A 19,715-nucleotide genomic window follows, 5' to 3' on the forward strand; every position below is an offset into this window, starting at 1 on the left:
AGGGGGGAGGGGGGAGGGATTGCATTGGGAGTTATACCTGATGTAAATGACGAGTTGATGGGTGCAGCAGACCAACATGGCACAAGTATACATATGTAACAAACCTGCACGTTATGCACATGTACCCTACAACCTAAAGTATAATAATAATAAATTAAAAAAAAATGAGATACAAACACAGCTAAAAAACAGGTAGAGGACAAGATTGGGAATAGTTTTGAAAGTCATGGTGAAGAGTTTTAGATTTTTTTTGTGTGTGGGTAATTGGAACCTTTTTTAGGAAGAAAATAAACATTACAAGATTTACATTGCATGGAAGATAATTTTGTGGGTAGCCTAGAGAATTGATACCATCAGGAAGAGAATGACTCATTAGGGGGCCAGTTTACATGTTAAATACTCTGAGAAGGGAAAGAGAGATGTAGATTTCAGAGACATTTTAGAGGTAGAATGAAAAGGCTTTGGTAGGCAATTGAATGTGAATTAAAAGATTCCACATTTGTTACCACAAGGTATATGGTTATGCCACTTAACTGAAACAGATAATTGTGGTGGATGAGCCATTTTGATGAAGAAAATGAGATGAATTTGAAACTGTTAAGCCTGAACTGTGGCATTTTAATTAGTTTAATATTATTTGTTCAGTTATTAACAAGTGAATAAGTGGCAGCCCCTCTTCTAGGTGCTGGGAATACAGAGGTGCTATGGTTTGGATATGGTTTGTTTGCTCCCAGCAAAGCTCATGTTGAAATTTAATCCTCAGTGTGGGCAGTGGGCCTAGTAGGAGGTGTTTGGGTCATGGAGGTGGATCCCTCATAAATGGCTCAGTGCTGTTCTTGGGGGTAGTGAGTGAGTTCTTGCCATTGCAACACTGGGTTAGTTCTCTCAGGCACAAGTTAGTTCCCATAAGACTGGGTTGTTGTAAAGCCAGGATGCCCCTCAGTTTTGTTTCTTTACACATATCTGCTTCCCTTTTGACTTTTTCTGCCATGTTGTGATGCAGCACAAAAGCCTGCACCAGAAGCTGGAGCAATGCCCTTGAACTTCACAGCCTATAGAGCCATGAGCTAAATAACTCTTTTCTTTATAAATTATCCAATCTCAGGTATTCTTCTGTAGCAAGACAAAACAAACTAAGAGGCTCAAAAAACACAGTTAAGGCCTAGCTCTGAAAAGGCATACTTTCTAGAAGGAGAACCAGGCAGAAAATAGATGATAATTTCAAATTCCAGATTCTAACAAGTGCCAAATAGAAAATAAAACAAGGGAAAGAAAGAGATGGGCTAGGGGTGGGAAACTGTTAATTAGAATGGTCAGGAAAGGTCTCTCTGAAGACTTTCAAGCATAGACTTGAGTGATGAGAAGCAGCCAGTCACAAAAGACCCAGGAACTCCAGGCAGAGGAGATGACAGGTGGGAAGGCGGTAAGGTGGGAACCAGTCACACATGTTCAGGAAGCACCCAGTCAGTAAAGCTGAGGGTGACAGAGGGAGAGAATGAGTTCACACTGGGACAAGCAGAGATGTCCACTGGTAGGGTCTTTCAACATAAGTCAGTCAGTTTGAGCACATGGGAAGACACTGGAGAGTGATAAGCAAGGGAAAGAGATTCTCTGATTTACATTTTTAAAAAGTCACTCTGGTCACAGAAGAGAATGGACTCAATGGAAGTGAGAATGGAAGTGGTGAGACCAATGAGAAAGCTCTTGCAAGTGATGGTGGTGGGCTTGGGTTAGGGAGGTGGTGATGGTGGTGGCAAGAAGTGGTCAGATTCTAGATAATGTTTCTGGCATAGAGCCAGTTGGATTAGTTGACAGATTGTGGTGGTAGAGATGCATAAAAGGTTTGGGACCTAAGCAACTGAGAAAAAAGTGGTGCCATTTGGTTGAGAGAATGGAAACTTACAGGAAGGGGGAGGAGGTGATGAAGGCTCAGGTAAGTGGCAGGGGTTTGCAAATTTAGAGCTGGATGCAGCAGAAAGGTCAATAGAGATGTAGATTTCAGAGTTAATCCCCCTTATGATGAGACAATAATTTAGGATTGCCTTCTGTATTAGTCCATTCTTGCATTGCTATAAAGAAATACCTGAGACTGGGTAATTTATAAAGAAAAGAGGTTTAAGTGGCTCACGGTTCCACAAGCTGTACAGCAATCATAATGGTGGCATCTGCTCAGCTTCTGAGGAGGCTCAAGAAACTTTCAATTATGGTGGAAGGGGAAGCAGGCACATCTTACACCGCCAGAGGTGGCACGTGTGCCAGAGAGGAGGAGGTGCTCCACACTTTTAAACAACCAGATCTCAGGAGAACTCACGACCACAGGAATAACACCAGGAGAGGGTGCTAAACCATTCACAAAGGACCACCCCCATGATCCAGTTACCTCGTACCAGGCCCCACCTCCAATGCTGAGAATTATAATTTGACATGGGATTTGGGTGCAGATACAGATCTAAAGCATATTACATTCTAGAAAATAGTTGGAAGCTTGGTCACTGGGAATGGGAACTGCCTATCAGACACATCCTTGAAAAGCAGTGGAGGAAAGGAAAAAAACAAAACAACAACAGCAAAAAGGAAAAGATTTTTCCCATCCTCTGCAATATCTCCTGTTTATACAACATGAGTGTTGCATGCAGAAAACAGGCCAGATAAGACATAAGTACTGTCATTCAGTGACTTCCTGAAAGATTGTGAATAAGAAAATATAGCAAGGAGGGAGATGGAGCCAGGATTGACAGAGAAGAGAGGTTACAGTTTGACCGAAGTAGAGATAAAGGAATTTCTGACCACTTATGAGATTAAATGCTTGTACTGGTCAAGAAAATGCTTGGAAGTAAGGACCTCTTGTTCCTTGTTGTGGGAAAGGGATAAAGAATTGTTATCAATAAGGTAATTGGGTTTTACAGACTAGGTATCTAAATGGAGTCTATTCACATAATGTGTGATATTATTATTTTTAAGAATTTTTATTTTTGTTATTTTTTTTGAGTTGAAGTCTCGCTCCATCACCCAGGGTGGAGTGCAGTGGCACGATCTCGGCTCGCTGCAAGCTCCGCCCCCTGCGTTCACGCCATTCTCCTGCCTCAGCCTCCCGAGTAGCTGGGACCACAGGTCCAGAAAGCCAGATACCACATGTCCTCACTTACAAGTGGGAACTAAATGTTGAGAACTCATGGCCACCACACCCAGCTATTTTTTTTTTTTTTTTGTATTTTTAGTAGAGATGGGGTTTCACCGTGTTGGCCAGGATGGTCTCGATCTGCTGACCTTGTGATCCTCCCGCCTCAGCCTCCCAAAGCGCTGGGATTACAGGCGTGAGCCACTACGCCCAGCCAAAATTTTGATTTTTTTTTGGGGCATATAGTAGGCACTTTTTAAAAATGCTAGCTAAATTTGCCACACTTTTTAACAAAAATATTTATTCTATATTTCAAATGTTTTCAGGTGTGCTGAGAAAGAAGTGTGTGTCTCTGTGCTTGTGCCATGAACAAAACTAATTACCTGAGAGAATTAATGTTATAATATTCATTAATAGAGAAGTTATCATGTTATGCATGAATGACATTTGAGATATAAGGTTGGAAAAAAGCATATGGAGAAAAGGGCTGAAAGTGAAATTCTCAGTCATGTTCACAGTTGCAGAGTTGATGGAGGACCATCAGATAGATATCCTTTATCAGAAGGATAAATCTAGAGGTAGAATCTGAGTAAGCAATTCCTAGCAAATCGATTAGGAATCATGACAGTGAAATTGGACATTAAAATTATTGTCCCAGTTGGATAAAGAAAATGTGGTACATACACACCATAACAAAGAACGACATCATGTCTTTTGCAGAAACGTGGTCGGAGCTGGAGGCCATTATCCTTAGCAAACTAATGCGGGAACAGAAAGCCAAATACCACATGTTCTCACTTATAAGTGGGAGCTAAATGATGAGGACTCATAGACACAGAGGGGAACAACAGACACTGGGGTCCACTTAAGGGTGGAGGATGGGAGAAGGGAGAGGATCAGAAAAAATAACTATTGGGCATAGGCTTAGTACCTGGGTGATGAAATCATCTGTCACCAAATTCCCGTGATATGAGTTTACCTATATAACAAACCTGAACGTGTACCTTTGAACCTGAAATAAAAGTAAAACAAACAAACAACCCGATGTATACTTAAAGACACCAAGGTCAGGCATGAGAAGAAAATTCAGTTCCCAAACTGGATCCCGGATCTAAATTTCTTTTTCTTTGGTTATAAACGACCGTATTAAAAGAATGGGCAAAAATTTGAGTAAGGTCTGTAGATTAGATGATAGTATTATAACAACCATGTTAATTTCCTGACTTATACCTGAGCTTGCTTTTAGAAAATACACGTGGTTCATTTAGGAGTAAAGGAACATCATGCCTATAACTTACTTGCAAATAGCTCAGAAAAAAATATGCACATTGATAGAAGGATAAAGCAAGTAAACTGATAAGATTGAGGGAAACTAGAGACAAGTATACAAGAATTCTTTCTACTGTTATTGAAACTTTTCAGTAAGTCTGACATTTTTTCGAAAACAAAAGTCACATTTACCAAAGTATTCAATATTGGTGATCTGGGTAAATGGTACATGGGAATTCTTTGCACTATTCTTGCAACCTTTCCGTAAGTTTGAAATTAGTTCAGAATAAAAAGAAAAAAGATACTAGTGTCCATTTATACTTCTGTGTGTGTGTGTGTGACAGAGTTTCGCTCTTGTTGCCTAGGCTGGAGTGCAATGGCGCCATCTCAGCTCACTGCAACCTTCACCTCCCGGTTCAAGCAATTCTCCTAACTCAGCCTCCCAAGGAGCTAGGATTACAGGTGCCCACCACCATGCTTGGCTAATTTTTGTATTTTTAAGAGAGATGGGGTTTTGCCATGTTGGCCAGGCTGGTCTTGAACTCTTGACTTCAGGTGGTCCGCCCACCTCTGCCTCCCAAAGTGTTGGGATTACAGGCGTGAGCCACCATGCCTGGCCCATTTATACATTTAAAAGAGCCTTGACAAAAAACATTTGCTCATGGCATGGCTGTTTCCTAATATAAATGAAAAAATTGCCATCTATCTAGAATAAAGTACTTGCTGTTAAATAGACAACAAAAATAAAAAGTCAATAAACAACCAAAAAATTGTCCCAAACGTTTGCATTGTTAAGAAAATTCTTGATTTTGGAATGCCTTAGATATCTTAAATCAACATGAATAAATTACATTCATGATTTTGATATCCGCCATCCTACTCCTCCTCTTATTCTTTTAGCTCAGTAGATGGCGCCATGCAGTTGCTCATGGTATAAACCTCACTGTCAACCTCATTTCCTTTTCTCTAGTGTCTCCCACATCCTATCAGTCACTGATCCAGATGTCCCTTCCTCCCAAATACTCCTCAGTGTACCTGACTCAGCTCCATTCCTGCAGCCACTCCTGCAGTAAAGCCACCTATTGTAGCTATTGCATTTCAGTCACTGAGCTCATTGAGGGCACTGAAATGAGCTCAGAAACCAGGTACCTTCCTTAGGCAAGATCTGAAGGCATTTCTGATTGTCATGAGGGGGGCGAGATGCTACTGGCATCTTGTGGGTAGAGACCTGGGATGCTGCTAAACATTCTCCAGTGCACAGGAAAGCCCCACAGCAATGATCTGGCCCAAATCATGTCAACAGTGTGGCCACTGGGAAATCCTGGCAAAGGAACATCTTTCACGATCTGCCTGATAAAATTTCCCGAAAGCAGTGTGCATTGTCTAGAAAATAAAAAGATATAATTACCGTTATTTAAAAATGAGAGATATTTCTATGCATCACTAAAACCCCAAATGGGCACTCATTTTACACTAGAATGATAAATCTTGTTAAATGAATCCAACAGTTAATGATGATTTTGATAGTTAACATCAGGATAACATTGGTTACCTTAGCATACACAAGTAAATCATTTTCTCTGCCTTAATCACTATCATACAGTGTCTGTTCTTGTTAATTTCTTTTATAATGATTATGTTATTTTAAGAGTATGCTTACTACTGGAGCCCGCATAGGATATTCAATGGTTAGCAATTTAGACTTAAAAAATTCTAACAAAACAGAACATACCAAGGAAATAAAAGCAATGCAAACAAACTGACATTGTGGAGGGAAGACCAAATGAAATTATCACTGTTATAAACTGTGCAGCTAAAACTAGGTCAACACAAATACTATGAAAGGAGCCTTGGCAGTAACCTGGCAAGTTGTGCAATTGTGAAGTTAACTGCATCATGGCTTTCCTCTCTTGATGGGATGGCATGCGCTCAGACTCCCAGTAGATGGGGAAAAGCAGCTCTTAAGCCGAGGTGGGATTTCAGATACAACTCCAGACACAGTTGGTTTCTCCTAATGAAAATGGATCTAGTGGGCCGGGCGCGGTGGCTCACGTCTGTAATCCCAGCGCTTTGGGAAGCTGAGGCAGGCGGATCACGAGGTCAGGAGATTGAGACCATCCTGGCTGACACAGTGAAACTCCGTCTCAACTAAAAATACAAAAAATTAGCCGGGCGCGGTGGCGGGCGCCTGTAGTCCCAGCTACTCGGGAGGCTGAGGCAGGAGAACGGCATGAACCCGGGAGGCGGAGCTTGCTGTGAGCCGAGATCGCCCCACTGCACTCCAGCCTGGGCGACAAGGCAAGACTCTGTCTCAAAAAAAAAGAAAAAAAAAAAAAAAGATCAAGTTAGGGCCATCCTTTAGTGGTTTTCTTTGCAATTTGAATGAAGTCTAAATTCTTAACTAAAGTTTAAAAAGCTGTGCAAGGTCTGAACTCAACACCTCTCTCCTACCTCTTATCTCTCTACAGTTGGCCTTCCTGCACATCTTTCGGATACTTGTACATGTAACGCTCACTCATCTTGTTACTTCTGCTACTTTGCATGTACTACTTTCTCTGTCTGAAACATCCTGTTTCCCCATCCCCAGCCTTCCTGGTGGGCTTCTCCATCCCACTGACCCAACTTGCTTTTTAGCTTTTGAGTATCCATTTTGTTGTGTTGCTAGCTGTGCTAAATTCCCAGCTGTTTCTGTGAGGCTTATCTAAGTTTCCAAGGAAGTACAACCTCCCTTCCCCCAAATCAATCAATCAATCAATCAAACAAAGCTGTTAGAAGCGAAGTACTAGGTTTTTCATCAATTGTTAAATGTTGTGCTCCATTAACATTGACTTTTGGTCAGTATGCAGTATTCTTCCTCTGTTATTCATTGATCTTCATTTAGTTTGGGTTTTTCATAGCACAATTATGTTAGTTTACACCTGAATAGAACCCCCACAAACTATCTTTAGTAGTAAAAGAAATGAAACAAAATAAATGGAAACAGAAGAATGTATCTCTTGGAGGAGCGAGTTCAGAATATGAGAGTTAAAACTCCTTGAATTCTTCATGTAATTTTTTTTTTTTTTTTTTTTTTGAGACAGGATCTCACTCTGTCTCTCAGGCTGAAGTGCAGTGGAGTGATCTCAGCTCACTGCAACCTCTGCCTCCCAGGTTCAACCCATTCTCATACCTCAGCCTCCTGAATAGCTGGGACTTACAGGTGCTTGCCACTAAGTCCAGCTAATTTTCGTATTTTTAATAGAGGTGGGGTTTCATGTTGGCCAAGCTGTTCTTGAACTCCTAGCCTCAGGTGATCTGCCTGCCTCGGCCTCCCAGAATCCTGGGATTACACGTGGGAGCCACCGTGCCCAGTCTTTTGTAAAATTTTTGATCATTCCTGAGAACTTCCATAAAATTACTGAGGGGTTATCACTTTCTATGTGTGGTATTAGATCCCATAGTTGAGTAAGTCTATTTATGCTGTTATCGCCATTAATTACTTCTGTATCATTTTAAAAACTAGCTTTTCGGAGGTGAAATGTAATGTTAATCTTTAGATAGTGCTTTGACCTTCTCTTTAGAAGAAAAACACGTAAAAATAATCTTAATGCTTAGTGATTGGGAGACTGTGTTGCAGACTCACCCTGTGAAGTCAGGAAGTCCATTTCGGCTCAGCTTGAATTCCAGTTTCCAGCAGGGCTTTCTAAGTCCTCTGAATTCTTAGCTGATACTATCAGGAAGTAAAATATGTTAATATGTCAAACTGTCAATGAATGCTTTCCTTATATATAATAGGAGCTTTATGACTAAGTGCCAACACTGTTTAGATTTTATTTGACCTGAACAGCAAGTCTGCATTTATGCTTAAGACATTATGCTGTATATATAAATTACGGTGTCTAAATAGGTATAGAAGCATTCTAGAGGTTAGCAGCTTAGGAAGTCAAGTCTTAATGTGCTTGGAGAGAAGCATCTTAAATGAGGATTCTGAAGGATGTAGATAGTTGCAAGAGTAAAAAGCACAGCATCAGAGATAGGGTACATAACTCTACGTGGAAGCTAATTCTAACTGGAAAATGGCCATAGTCATTAAGGATGTTCATCAGTCATTCTGCCTGCCTTCCAGGGACATTCCAGGCATTGAAGTTAGACGTGGATCTGTGATTTGACTTGGCCGATAGAAAGATAGCTGAAGTGATGAGAGTCTTTTCTGGCAGAAGTCTGTTGGAACAAAACTGGGAGTTTACCAGTGTCTTAATCCGTGTTCCACTGACTGGCGATGTTCCAGATGGAGGAGGCCCCATCAGCCTGCATCCCTCAGTGAAGATGATAAGGGTGTGTTGAAGTAAGCCCCCCTCAGTGAAGATGATGAGGGTGTGTTGAAGTAAGCCTCTATCATTTTGGGGCTTGTGATTTTGGAGTTATTACAATAGCATAAACTAGACTATCATGACCAATAGAGTGAGCTGTTGTTTCCTTACCTAGACTGAAAAAAATTCAGAATGTCAGGGTACATGTGATTCTCTGGAATTGTCACCACCTTATAGGAGGCCATGGGGAAAGTGTATGAGGAAACGGATGATGAAATACCACAGAGCTATGATTCTATATATGACACCTTATACAATTAAGATTAGTGGAAAGAGAATTAAAATTAAATAGGTTTGCAATTTGCTCTACTAGATAGCTCTATTTAATAATTGCTTAGCACAATTATACATTTATTTATTTACAGACTATAAATATCTTATCTCCCCCTGTGTTTGACTCATACATCTTGAAACTCCCAGACTGTTTGATTAGAAATATCCAAACTCAGGATAGCATATAGAATGACTATGGTGGGAATTTTTAAAAACGAACTAAGAATCACCACATTCTCTCTAATCTTAAAGTATATGTTGTTTAAGAATTTTTCACACTCTGATTTATATTACAGATAAAAAATATACCTGGATGCTCAATTAGACTTCATTGTTTTGAGAGCAAAAACTTGTCTTGTGTATTTAAGAGAGTTTCTGGTCCTGAGTGTGCTCTGAAATGTTTTGAATATTTGAATGTTTAGAATTAAATGAATTGGCAAGTGATAACAATCATACCACGTGAATGGTGATCCATAAAACCGCATTGAAATTCATGTCAAGGAACAAATGATTTTGCTTTATAGATTGAGGGATAGCATCAATTCACAGTTAGGAAGATAGCTAGTCACTGGGAGATCATTAGGAATAAGCTCTCATTTGGTCATAGAGAACATAGTTCTGTTTAATATCATGACTTTTTTAAATCTCAGAGAAGCATACGGTAGCCAAGAGGGTTGGAGAGATGTCAGAATGGAACCTACCAGGATAACTGTCTTTCAAGTTATCCTGTGGCAGTTGCTTAACCCAATGGAAAAAAGAGTATTTAGTCTAGAGCAAGGGCCTTTGTATCATTAACATTAGGCAGATGGTGAACCTGAGAGACATGCTCAGTTGTAGTAGTTTTGCCTTATGAGATTTGCCAAAGCAAATTCGATGCTAACATTGTTTTTCATTTGTTTTGAGACCGAGTCTTGCTCTGTTGTTCCAGCTGGAGTACAGTGGCCTGGTTCAGTCTTGGCTCACTGCAACCTCCGCCTCCTGGATTCAAGCGGTTCTCCTGCCTCAGCCTCTCAAGTGGCTGGAATTGTAAGCATCCACCAGCATGCCCAGCTGATTTTTATATTTTTAGTAGAGATAAGGTTTCATCATGTTGGCCAGGCTGGTCTCAAACCCCTGACCTCAAGTGATCCACCCATCTAGGCCTCCCAAAGTGCTGGGATTACAGGTGAGAGCCACTGTGCCTGGCCATACGCTAACATATTTATGCATGAATAGCATTAGATTAGTTTAAACTAGAGTTCGACACATAGCTGGGTGCTTTTTTTAAAAAAATTTTTTTAGCTTTATCGAGGTATAATTGACAAATAAGAATTGTATATATTTAAGGTGTACAACTTGATGTTTTGATATGTGTACACATGGTGAAATGATTACCACAATCAAGTTAATTAAGATATCTGTCACCTCACATAGTTACCATTTTTTTTTGTGTGTGTGTGTATGTGTATGTGTATTGAGAACACTTAAAATCTACCCTCTTTGAAAATTTCAACATACAATATGGTATTGTTAACTGTAGTCATCATGCTGTACATTAGATCTCCAAAACTCATTCATCTTGCATAATTGAAATTGTATGCCCTTTGACTAACATCTCCCCATTCCACAGTCCCTGGCAAGCACCATTCTACTCTCTGGTTCTATGAGTTTGACTATTTTAGATTCCACATATAAGTGAGATCCTGAAGTGTCTTTCTGTGTCTGGATTATTTCACTTAGCATAACATCCTCCAGGTTCATGTTGTCACAAATGGTGGTATTTCATTCTTTTTAAAGGTGGAATATCATGTTGTTTGTATGTACACACACACACACACACGCACACCAAATTTTCTCTATCCACTCATCTGTCAGCTGGCATTTAGGTTGTTTCCATGTTTTGGCTATTGTGAATAATGCTGCAATGAACATGGGGTATAGCTATCTCTTTGAGATCCTGATTTAATTTCCTTTGGATATGTGAGAGGACTTCATAAAGTTCATGGAAAAATGAAATTAAAAGATACAAATAAAAAATGTAAACTTTATTTCTCAACATAAGCACTATCAAGTTCATGACATTTTTGTAAGTGATGATGCCAGCTGTTTAGTCCATCCCTAAAGAACTGAGGGTCCTGGGAATTTAACCATGTCAGTGTGGATTTTTAGATTATTGATAATATTTTACTTACTTATTTATTTTTTTTGAGATGAAGTCTTGCTTTGTTGCCCAGGCTGGAGTGCAGTGGCATGATCTTGGCTCACTGCAAGCTCTGCCTCCCAGGTTCACGCCATTCTCCTGCCTCAGCCTTTTGAGTAGCTGGGACCACAGGTGCCCGACACCAGGCCCGGCTAATTTTTTTTATGTTTTTAGTTGAGATGGGGTTTCACTGTGTTAGCCAGGATGGTCCCGATCTCCTGACCTCGGGATCCACCCACCTCAGCCTCCCAAAGTGCTGGGATTACAGGCTTGAGCCACCGTGCCTGGCCAGGATTTTCAGATTATTAACTAAAGAAAATAGGTGCTTTTTATAGATTTGCTTTAAGATGAAGAATCAAAAAGAATTCAGAAGGACTTTGGCTAAATCAGGACTGTAAGGTAGCTGCCTAATATGTCTCACAGAAATGCTTGTAAAATTGTCCTTGTTTGATGAGAGGAATGAGCAGGAGCATTGTCATAGTGGAGAAGGACTCTCTGGTGAAGCTTTCTGGGTGTTTTACTGCTAAAACTTTGGCTAACTTTCTCAAAACACTCTGATAATAAGCAAGTGTTGCCATTCTTTGGCCCTCCAGAAAGTCAACCAGCAAAATGCTTTGAGCATCCCAAAAAACTGTTGCTATGACCTTTGCTCTTGACTGGTCCTTTTGCTTTCGCTGAACCATGTCTACCTCTTGGTAGCCATTGCTTTGATTGTGCTTTGCCTTCAGGATTGTACTAGTACAGCCACGGTTCATTTACTGTTACAATTTTTCAAATAAATGTTTAAGAATCTTGACACCACTTGTATAAAATTTCCATTGGAAACTCTGCTCTTGTCTGCAACTGATCTGGGCACAACAGTTGGTTTCGACACTCATTAAGTGGAAAGTTTGTTTAATTTAAAATTTTCAGTCAGAATTGTGTAAGCTGAACTAGTTTAAATGCCTATGGTGTTGGCTATTGTGTCTACTGTTAATCATCAGTCATCTTAAGGCATGAACAGGATGAATTTTTTCCTCAAAAATTGATGTGGATGGTTTGCTGAGAGCAACAATTCACTTCAATAACAATTAATCCCTTCTTAAGGTACCCATTTGTAAACCGTTGATTTTTTTGGGGAATTGTTCCCATAAACTTTTCATAAGGCCTCAGTGATTTTACCATTCTTCCATCAAAACTTCACCATAAACTTGATGTTTGCTCTGGTTAGATTTTAGCAGAAATCATGTTGCTGTCATAGGGGCTGTTTTCAAACTGATGTATTATCCTTCTTAGTGTCTCAAATGAGATCCTGTTCAGATATGTTATAACGAGTAAGTACAAGTTTATTTTGGTGCAAAATAATTTTGAAATCCTTGCATAATTTTTTCAAAATATGCATTTCCCATGAACTTTTCGAAGAATCCTTATATACCCAGAAGTGGGATTGCTGGATCATATGGTAGTTCTATTTTTAATTTTTTGAAGAATCTCCAGACACCTTTTTGTGTAACTATTGGCTATTTGTATGTCTTCTTCAGAAAAACGTCTAGTTAGATCTTTTGCTCATTTTAAAATTAATTTTTTTTTTTGCTATTGAGTTGTGTGAATTCCTTATATATTTTGAGTATTAACTCTTATCAGATATATGGTTTGCAAATACTTTCTCCCATTAAGTTGCCTTTAACTCCGTTAATTGTTTTTTTGTTTGTTTGTTTGTTTTTTTTGTTTTTGTTTTTGTTTTTTCTGTGCAGAAGGTTTTTAGTTTGATGGAATCCCACTTGTGTGTTTTTGCTTTGTTGCCTGTGCTTTGGTGTCATGGCCAAAACAATCTTTGCCAAGACCAATGTGAAGAAGCTTTTCTCCTATGTTTTCTTCTAGTAGTTTCATAGTTTCAGGTCCTACACTTAAGTCTTTTATACATTTTGAATTAACTTTTGTGTGTGGTATAAGATAAAGGTCCATTTTCACTCTTTGGCATGTGAATGTCCAGTTTCTCCAACACCATTTATTGAAGAAACGATCCTTTCTCCACTGTGTGTTCTTGACATCCTTGTTGAAGATCAGTTGACCATAAATGTATGGATTTATTTCTTGGCTCTCTATTCTGTTCCATTGGTCTATATGTGTTTTTATGTAGTTAGGTGCTTTTAAAAATAATATTTTGCTTGTTAGTATTGCAAGCTGTCTTCAGTGGGTTTTCATGTTTACATCATTTTTCTAAAATTCTAAAGCTTTATGGACTATGCACTTTGATTATTTAAAACATCCAGAATGGTGCCATATATACAACAGGAACAGCCAATTTTTGAGTGAGTCTATGTTCTAAGCACTGTATTTAGATATTTTACTAATATGTCATTTAATACTCTCAACAAGCACACAATGTACATATTTATTCTTTCATTTAATAAATATTTATGAAATGCCCACTACTATTCACCCATGATATTCCCAGTACTATCAGCACTGGCATAATTCCATTTTACAGATGAGAAAACTGGGACTAGGAAACATTTATTTAACTCTGCTAAAGTTACTGTTGTAGGTCTTTCCTAAGATGTCTACATCTTAATTTTGAGAACCTGTGAATATGTTACCTTACATGGAAAAAAGGATTTTGACGATGTGATTAAGGTTAAGGATCTTAAGATGGAGAGATTAGCTTGGCTTATCCATGTGGCCCCAGTCTAATCACATGAGTCCTTAAAAGTAAAAAAACTTTTCCAGCTGTGGTTATAGAGAGATGTGAAGAGAGAAGGAGGTCAGAAATATGCGACATTGCTGGCTTTGGGAAACCAATGAATGTGGTTGTCCCTAGAGGCTGAAAAAAGCTGGAAACAGCTTGTCCTTTAGGGTTTCCAGCGGTGAATGCAGCCCTGTGGACACCTTGGATTTAGCTCAGTGACACCTGAATTATATTTCTGACTTACAGAACTTCAGTATAATAAATTTGTGTTGCTTTAAGCTACTGTGATAATTTGTTATGGTAGAAATAGAAAATGAATGTAGTTACATAGATAGTGTTATAGCCAGGATTTTATACCAGGTCTCTCTGATTCAAAAAATGCACTTATTTTATTATGTACTAATAAATATTATTACAGTAAAGGAAATGCCTTTCATCCTCCTTTTTTTTTTTTTTTTTTTTGACTGAACAGGCTCTGTTTCCTCTTCTCGTAATAACTGCTGATATTGTTTTGAATATTTACCCCTTATTGGATATGGTAGAATTGTTAACTAAGGAACCTCACTTTCTTCTGAACAAGGGGTGGACATGCCATGTAAACTAGGTCAATTGTAGATTTTTTCCTGAGATTTTGAATTTTGGCTGGCATATCAGTTAAAATGCCATTTATATGGCAGCAAATTATTTGTCCATAGAACCCTTTACTGATAAAAATTTATGATGGATATACGGAAAAACATTTTTGCATGTCTATGCTGTCAGGAAAGTAAAAGATTTAATCTGAAGCAAGAAATCAGGAGAGGCCGGGCGCGGTGGCTCAAGCCTGTAATCCCAGCACTTTGGGAGGCCGAGACGGGTGGATCACGAGGTCAGGAGATCGAGACCATCCTGGCTAACACGGTGAAACCCCGTCTCTACTAAAAAAATAACAAAAAACTAGCCGGGCGATGTGGCGGACGCCTGTAGTCCCAGCTACTTGGGAGGCTGAGGCAGGAGAATGGCGTGAACCCGGGAGGCGGAGCTTGCAGTGAGCTGAGATCCGGCCACTGCACTCCAGCCTGGGCGACAGAGCAAGACTCCGTCTCAAAAAAAAAAAAAAAAAAAAAAAAATCAGGAGAAAGACAAATTGAAGTGGCGAAGCCAGCATTGGAGCCTGCATTTGCTGTAGGTTATTTGTTCATTCTGGGCGGTCTAGAATGTGTGTTTCATAATCACATCTGTGGAAAACAAAAGAAAAAAGGAAAAGGTCAGGATCAGGGTATGAAGTGTGATTGGAGACTCCTTCTTTGCCCCATAGCACAGTGTTTCCAGAAGTGACAGTATTAGTTGACAAAACAGAAAAACTCACTTCATCTAGGGAGCTAGTGGGTATGTATAAATATATCTTTCTTAGCTTTGGCTCTAGGCAAGCTAGAAAAAGAAAAATCCCCTGGGAGCGTGAGGCTGGAATTCACACTACATGTATGATCCCAAAAACTCTAAGTTGAAAATGTAGTTTAAAGTGGTCCCAGGTTATTGGTGTTTAATGCGCTTGTAAGAAATAAACACAAATCCTGCTTGAATAAATTTATCATCAGCCTAGACCTCAAAGAATTTCCATACAAGGGGTGCCAAGGAACATAAATTTATTAAAAAAATAATAAATAGGGAACAAATCCTTGTATCAGCAAAACAGAAGACCACAGAAACAGGCATGCAATGATTGTGGCTATTACAATCATAAAATAACTGTGTTTAATATGTTTATGAAATTAAAAGATTGCATGGAAGTATATTATGAGAAACAGTACTATCAAACTTGATCAGGTAGATTAGTAAATAAATAAAACTTAGATACACCTTCACAGCTGCTACATCCTATGGAGTTCTTTCTGGCTTGTGTAGTTCCACTGCTTGGAGAGAGCTAATGACTTACCCTTCTCAGATGCTGGTGTGCCACCAGAATAACCAGTTGTATGCCTGGTGTCTCTGGCTGTTTCCACCACTTTCAGACTTGGATAAAATTCTACATGGCAGGATGTGGAATCTACATCCTGAGGCGTTACTCAAAGGGCCAGATGAGAAACTTGGAAGTGCAGGGGGAATTAATTTCCATTAGGGTAAAGTTAAGCTACTATAAATAAGAGACGTAAAACGGCTGAGTGTGGTCAGGCGTGGTGACTCATGCCTGTAATCCCAGCACTTCGGAAGGCTGAGCCAGGTGGATCACCTGATGTCAGGAGTTTGAGACCAGCTTGCCTAACATGGCGAAACCCTGTCTCTATTAAAAATACAAAAAATTAACCGGACGTGGTGGTGGGTGCCTGTAATCTCAGCTACTCAGGAGGCTAAGGCAGAGGAATTGCTTGAAGCTGGGAGGTGGAGGTTGCAGTGAGCCAAGATTGTGCCACTGCACTCCAGTGACAAGAGTGAAACTCCATCTCAAAAAAACAAAAACAAAAACAAAAACAAAAAAAACAAGAAACAAAACCAAAAACAGCTGAGTATATACATTTTCTCTTTTTCCCCTTTTCCATGCACTATTCCACAGGATGGTTACTTCTTAAAGGTGTTTGTGAAATGGGAGCCAATCTGACACTATATCATTTTTGTATTTTTTCATTTCCTTTCTTTTCTTAATTTACTTTTTGTTCATCTTTGGTTTATGAAATGTTCACTTAACAGCCCATGCTAACACATGAGTGATTAAGATAATAAATCTATGCAAAGATTGCACAAAATAATAATTATTAGAATAAGTTCTTAGAAAAATTAGGCTTGATGGGGTTAAACAAATAAAATAGAACTAAAATCCTGGGCAACAATTGAGAAGGTGGGGAGTGGAATAAAAAAGGTTCTAAGGTTCTGGTCTTGTTTCATATTAATTAACTTTGGACTTTGTAAATCTAATCAAGAATACTAAAATCTCCAGAGCAAGTAATAGAAATGTGAAATAATTACAAAAGAAGTAGCGAAAAAATAAAACAAGGATAAAGGGTATTAAAGCCCTCAGTCCATCCAAAAGAAAGTAAGAAGGAGTTGTGGAAAACAAGGCAAATAGAAAGTAAAAAATAAGATGGGCTATTTGTAATTATGAGTAATATAAATGAAACTCTTAAAAGACAAAAACTCTTAAGCCTGATAGAAACATTTAAAACTGGGTTGTAGCCGGGCGTGGTGGCTCACGCCTGTAATCCCAGCACTTTGGGAGGTCGAGGCGGGTGGATCACGAGGTCAGGAGATCGAGACCATCCTAGCTAACACGGTAAACCCCCATCTCTACTAAATATACGAAAAATTAGCCGGGCGAGGTGGCAGGCACCTGTAGTCCCAGCTACTCGGGAGGCTGAGGCAGGAGAATGGCGTGAACCCGCGAGGTGGAGCTTGCAGTGAGCCGAGATCGCGCCACTGCACTCCAGCCTGGGCAACAGAGCGAGACTCTGTCTCAAAAAAACAAAAACAAAAACAAAACTGGGTTGTATACTATCTATCTATGAAAAACACAGCCAAAACATAAATACACAGATTGTAGGTCAAATATGGTAAAAGGTAATACCATTTAAATACTATCCCTCTGCCAAAGCTGGCATGACTATGACTGTATTAATGTCTCACAAAGTAAAGTATTAAGGCATAAAGCATTTCTAGAGACAAAGAGAATCATCATTGATAAAAGTTTGAAATAATCAGGAAGTATGAACATTCTAATCTTGAATGCTCCTAATAACATAGTTTTGAAATATATAAAATAAAAATTTACACGATATAAGGAGAAAGAAAAACTTAGAGAGGTTTCCACATACTCTCTTTGTAAATGTTAAAATAAGCAGACAATCAGTAAGAGAATAGATCTGAACCACATAATTGTTACAAATTTTAAAATTTCAGTAGCTTAAAACATTCTAAGTTTATTTCTTGTTTAAATAAGTAGTCTAACACAAGTGTTCTTAATTGGTAAGAGAGTGTGTAGGTGGTATGCAGGGCTTCTGTGCACTGTGGCCATTTAGGGGCCCAGGAAAACAGATGGTCACAATATACAACTTCCAAGATCATGCTGAGTATCAAACACTGGCTGGTAGACAGGGGAAGAAAGCATGAAAGATCACATGGGGAGTTTATATGACATAGGCTGAAGGTGGCTTTTTTCACTTCCATCCATATTCGTTTTCTGGAACTCAAACATATGGCTACACCTAACTACAAGAAAGGCTGAGAAATAGCCCATCTAAATATATGATCAATATTTTAAAAATGGAGTCCCATTTTATGTAGAGTATTAAGAGTTAGTAAATTCAATGAAAATGATGGTGTCATTTACAATAGCAACAAGAATGTAAAATGCCAGGAACAATTCTAACAACAGATGTGCAATTTTGTTGGAAGAATTATGAAGACCTGAATCAATCAATATATTATGTTCATGGATAGGCAGTCAGTATCATAAAGCTGTCAGTTCTCCCCTAATTGACCTATAGATTCAAAGCAACTAAGTCAGAATTCTAATAGGAATTTTGTGGAATTTGACAAGCTGACTTTAAAGTTTGTATGAAAGAGCAAAAGATTGATGAATAGTCAAGATGCTCCTCGAGAAGATGAAGCATGTGGCGGTGGAGGTGGTGAACTGGTCTACCACAGAGCAAGAATTAGTATACAGCTACACTGATGAAAATGGTGTGGTATTGGCATAGGATATAGAACAGATAGATGGGGCAGAATAAAAGTCCAGAAACAGATCCAAGTGTATTTGAAAACCTGATGTATGGCAGAGCTATTCAATAAATGCTGCTGGGAGACTTAACCATGGGAAAAAAATAGTGTGGATTCCTATATACTGCCATATACAAAGATCAGTCCCAGACAGAGCAAAGACATAACTGTGAAAAACAAATACTTAAAATGTTTAGAAGAAAATATAGGAGAATATCTCCATGATCCCAGAGCAGGAAAGGGCTTTTTAAAGCAATATATAAAAAGAACTGCATTTATGTTTTTTTTTTCTTTTTATATATTGCTTTAAAAAAATCCTTTTCCTGCTCTGGGATCATGGAGAATTCTTCTATAACCATGTTAATTAACCAATATTAAAACAAAGAATCCCTGTTCATTTAAAGATACCTAATGCAGATGAAAATATAAATGATAAATTGGAAGAAGAGAATTGATACACACAGAACTATTTGTTAATATTTACAAAATATAAATATTATCTATGATTCAGTAAGAAAAGATAAATGATCTGATAGAAAATTGGGTAAAAGACCTATACAGACATTTTACAGAAGTAGAAATGTAGACATATGAAAAAATTGCAATATTTTGAGATAGTTAAACCAATAGTTAGAATCCAGGAGAAAGTAAAACTTTAAGACTTTAACATTCTTTTCTTAAATAAGTTGATTTTTTTCACTGTTATATGGCATCATCCTTTCATTCTTTTTTATTAGCCATCTTCATCTTTCTCATCCCATGCTTAGTATGGCAGGCTGATAAGTACAATGTAATTTTGAATGTCTCAAGTGGGTTTGCTGCCTTTCTTAGGGTAGAGTGCTGCTTCAGAAACTATCTGGGTCAATTTCCTAATGTTTGCCTTTATCTCAATTGAATGAGTCATGCTTGTCAGTTCAACAGAGAAAAAAGAAGAAATTGATCAGTTTTCTTTCTTTAAAAAAATCATCAGGTTTGTAATTGCACATCTTGAGCTATCTGATTTTTAACAACAGAAAGGGTGACTTAGGTTAAGAGAATTATTTGGCTTAGTCAATTGATTCATGCCTCTGGCCTTTAATATACCCAGTTATGTTATTATTCCAGGAAACTAGTTTTCTGTGCTACCATTTGTCATTTTCTGTATGTGAGTAATCAGTTAACTTCTCCCAAGTA

This window comes from Theropithecus gelada, chromosome 8 (assembly GCF_003255815.1).
Source record: "Theropithecus gelada isolate Dixy chromosome 8, Tgel_1.0, whole genome shotgun sequence".
Taxonomy (NCBI): Eukaryota; Metazoa; Chordata; class Mammalia; order Primates; family Cercopithecidae; genus Theropithecus; species Theropithecus gelada.